We start from the raw sequence: 4,454 nt of genomic DNA on the forward strand, positions 1-4,454 counted from the left end.
GATGTCACATTAACTGATTATTATTCTCTGTGCCATTTTTGGTCATTGTCATAGCTTGTAATAGCTTTGAAATTGTAGTCACTTGCATTTGTAATGTTGCGATGGTGTCATTATTCGTTCTTGAATTATTTCTCCTTGTTGAAATTGACCGTGATCCAAACCCATTCTCCTTTCAATCTTCATGGTTTTGTGGAATCTAGTCCAGAATGGCCTTTGCCTTAGTATAAGTCTTTTGTAGTAAGCCACTTTCTACCACAAAGTCAGTTACGATCTGTGATACTTCTTTAAGTCCATCATAAAAAAAACCTCCATTTGCACACAGTCCGACAAACCGTTATGTAGACACATTTTGACTAATTTATTGAATCTCTTCCATGCATCACTTAAGGTTTCCTGCTCCCTTTGTTCAAAATTGGTGATGTCTCTTCGCCTCTTTGCAGTTTTTGTTGGAGGGAAGAACTTCCTTATGAATTTAGCCACCATCTATTCCCATAAGTTGATTTCACCTAGTTCTCGTTTATACACCCATTGTCTTGCTCCATCTTTTAGAGAGAATGGAAACATGAACAATTGAATTTCATTAGCTGAGACATTTGGAATCACAAAAAGGTTGCAGATCCGAATGAAGCATTTTAAGTGGGCATGAGGATCTTCTCCTAGCGCACCTCCAAATTGTCTAGTTGTTTGGATCATCTTTAACATTACCGTTTTCATCTCAAATCGAGTACTTTCAGCTAATGGTCGCATGATGTCTGGTGAAAAGTCATATTGATTAGGCGAAGCATAATCTTTGATTGGTCTGTTGCGATCATTTGTAAGAAGTATGGGATTGGCAGGCGCCAATGCGTTATTCACTTCATTGTTGCCTCAGATGTTGATCACGTTTGATGCTATTGAGTTGTTATGTTGATCTCTCATTACTCGAGGTTTTTTTCTCTATCATCTCTTCCTGTTTGTTCTTATGCGTCTGTGGAAAGTCCGTTCGATCTCAGGGCTATATACTAGTCCAGGCATTGTGCCTTCATTCATGTAATGTTTTGCACCATTTCATAGACAAGGGTGCAATACACCTACAATCGAGATCCTGTAAAAATCGTAAACAAAATCAATTACTGTAGTCCCTGACAACGGCATCAAAAGCCTGTTGCATTTTATGGAATGATGCGATGATGCGATGAAATAATAGCCTTATGTCGTGCTTTGACTCATGAATATGATTAATAATCTACTTTGAATGCAATTTTTTCCTATTTAGACACCCAAGTGCAAGTCTAAGCAGGGTAGTCTCGATGAGAACTGAGGTCGAACTTAGGGATACACGACTAAAATGTGACGAAATGATTATTTGACCTTAACGAGTAGTTTGTTTTCAAGATTGCATTGGAAATTTTGTTTTGTAACTAAGGAGTTACTTACAAGTATGGTGGCGTGGATGATGGCGAGGCGATAAATGATGATGAATGTATGATGACAAGTACAATCACTAAATGATGCAACGTGCGTTGAAAATGGAAAAAATATGAATAACATAACAGGGTTTGAGAAATGTTTACTAACATTTTCCTAAACAGTACATAAGTCATACATTCATGCTATAAACTCATAAAATAATGAACTCTACCTTGTTTTGAGCCACAACGTCCTATCTCTAGGATGCATGCAATGAGTTTTGTTTGCAACAGGTTAACTTTATCTCTAAAGTTACCTCTATAACTATTTAACAATCTCCGCAATCACATTCTCTCTCAAGTAATTGATTGTTTTCTTCCTAAACCAATCTCTCGATTTGATCTAAGCTACACATTATGCATACATGAAACAAGGTGAACGCCTACTTATGTTTAACTTAGTAAAAATGCTAACTTATCTTCCTCAACCCCTTAAGAATTTAGCTGCTCATGCTTACGAAAAGAGATACAGATGGATAGAATATAGAAGACATTGTATTCATATTAAGATTAAAGAGTCTTTCAATCTCTACAACTTAATACAAATGAGGATGTTGAGAAAAATGTAATGAAAAGCAAGAAATAAAAATGTCAACCTGCATGTCACGATTTCTTGTTCCCTTTGGCTCTAATGATGCTGCTTCAATGTGGTTGCACAATGATGATGGTCTCTTTTTTTCTCCATTTTCAAAGAAGAAAATTGAGCTCTGACTCAGAATTCTCTAAAGAAGAGCTTGAAGAAGTGGTAGCAATGGTGGATTTCAAGTGAAGAATGGATAGAATTTCGACCAATTTCTTGGTAAGAAGTCTCGTATGATACTTAGAAAAATCTTCAATGGGCTTTTTATAGGCATAAAAAAGAAGGTTCTTTGTCTCTCTCTAATGATGCATCGACACCTTGCATTGAATTCCATATCCTGTTGCACCGACTACTCGCATCATAGATTCATTGACTCTATTACGAATGTCTCAAATAAGCTACCAACATGCATCTTGATATGACATCCATTGCCTATGCGTTTGTCGTTTTCTCTTTTCATGTCTCATCTTATCGTGCAGTTTTCTGTGTTGCAAAGTTGGACACTAAGTTGATCTCTTCTATGCATTCAAGACTGCAACTTTGGTTTCCTTGACCATTTTTCTTCATTTTTCTTCAAATCCTACGTTTAACAATGACAAATTTTATAATTTCCAAGATTTCGAGTTTTCGTAAATATATGAACGCAAAGTAGAATTATTTGCTATGAATTCCATATTACTTAACATATTTTCCTCTAAATTTTCCTAATTATTCTAAAGAAATAGATACAATAATATGTATTTCTACAAGTTATCAATAATGCACTTGTAGCCACTGTTAACAGTATACCCACCGTTTTATCATAGTGCTAGATCCATTGATCCTCCCTATTGGATCGACTAACTGGGACCCTGGTGATCTCCTCAACGGTTGAGGTCATTAAATCCCTGTTCAACATATGAATGTCCCAATTACCTGGCCACAAACCGTTTCTCACCCACAGTACCTTTAGAAACCATAATTAAAGTTTACAGTCTAGAAATCCAAGGGTCCTGAAAAGCTAGCATCAATATCCCATTTCCAATCATCTTCCTAATACCCCTCTTGAACACATAACAACCCCAACACAAACTTTTCCAAAAGTATGATCTTGATCAGGACCCAGGGGCTTCCAAAACAGAGCAATTTGGGAAATACCATCCTGTTAGAACCCTACTCATTTGGATAAGGGATTTTTTTAATCCTCCATACTTGCTTGGCTTGCAAAGCTTGGTTGAACAACTCAATATTTCCAAAATTTATCCCCACAACTCTTTGGGAACACAGTTTTTCCCACCTCATCTAGTGAATTTTCCTTTTCTCTTCCGTGGCACCTTACTAGAACCTATCGCACAACCTCATGATTTCAGACATAATCCTTTAAGGAGATGTAAACAGCTCATAGCATAGGTAGGTATCGCATTTTCCATATTTTAATAAGCACTTCCTTTGCCCCTATTAAGAAGAATTTATCCTTCCACCCTTGTAAGCATTCTATATCCAATCTTTAATGGCTTGCAGATTCATAGATTTCCTATAAGAAAATACGGCAGTCTTTGATAGGGTCAGATCCTACAGCAGAAGCATACAAATGCTTTTATAAAATTAAAACACACATCAACATCCTATGATTAATTTAATTTAAGGTTAAGCTTACAATTGAGTTGAAGAAGATATTACCTTTGAAGAACCATTCTTCAATTTTCTAAAAAAAATTCTTCTTTCCCAACGAATAAATCTCACAAATAGTGACGCTTCAATAGAGTCTTCTCCGCTATGTCTCTGGCAAGGAGCCAATTTGTGGAAATCCCTCTTGAAACAAAAGGAAATTTTCAGTTTTGGAGAGTTTTTTTTCACAGAGAACGCCTTGTGAAGAACTCGAGAGAGATGGATTGGGAGTTAGGTGGGAGTATCAAATCGTGTCTCTGCAATCATCAACCCTTAAAAATAAAATCTCCCACTCCCTTAATACGTGAAGTGGAAGAATAACTTCCACTTCCTTTATTTGATAAAACTAAAACAATTTTAATTTTATTTAATTAATTATTAATTAAAATGAAATTAATTTCATATAATTAAATTAAACAATTAATTAATCAAATTAATGGATTGATTTTTTCTAATTATATATATCTCATGTTTAATTACATGTACATTTAAATCATATTCAAATGCATATCTCTTTCATAACCTATAGTTTTAATATAATCTTATTCAAATTAACTTTATATTATAATGCATATGAATACATTATATTAAGTATATCATATACAATGAATGTTATTCCCTTAAATAATTTGAACAATTCAAATTCTTTCAAAACTATTGGTCATTGTTTACCCGTTATCAACTAGCAGAAAGACCTAATAGACCTACAAATGAGAAGCTCCAACAATTCGACATTAATTAATTAAACACTTTAATTATGTTAATGAACATTCATTGAT

General features: G+C 34.7%; 1 long non-coding RNA gene and 1 other non-coding gene across 4 annotated transcripts; one reads left to right on the plus strand and one right to left on the minus strand.

Annotated features, from left to right (window-relative positions):
• Positions 1 to 308: 308 nt before the first annotated feature.
• Positions 309 to 3,976, minus strand: LOC120070930 (uncharacterized). Of its 3 annotated transcripts, none has more exons than XR_016527544.1 (3): positions 3,688 to 3,943; positions 2,045 to 2,608; positions 309 to 1,084 (listed from the first exon to the last, which is right to left on the minus strand). It is a non-coding gene; the product is annotated as an uncharacterized LOC120070930 (long non-coding RNA). The 3 variants fall into 3 exon arrangements; XR_005480074.2 differs by lacking the exon at positions 309 to 1,084 and adding an exon at positions 2,822 to 3,579 and having other exon boundaries at positions 1,922 to 2,608; positions 3,688 to 3,912; XR_016527543.1 differs by lacking the exon at positions 309 to 1,084 and having other exon boundaries at positions 1,922 to 2,608; positions 3,688 to 3,976.
• On the plus strand, positions 329 to 434 carry LOC120072445 (small nucleolar RNA R71). The gene has a single exon (XR_005480501.1). It is a non-coding gene; the product is annotated as a small nucleolar RNA R71 (small nucleolar RNA).
• Positions 3,977 to 4,454: the final 478 nt, after the last annotated feature.

The sequence above is a fragment of the Benincasa hispida genome, chromosome 2 (assembly GCF_027475165.1).
Source record: "Benincasa hispida cultivar pf3 chromosome 2, pf3_genome.v1.1, whole genome shotgun sequence".
NCBI lineage: Eukaryota > Viridiplantae > Streptophyta > Magnoliopsida > Cucurbitales > Cucurbitaceae > Benincasa > Benincasa hispida.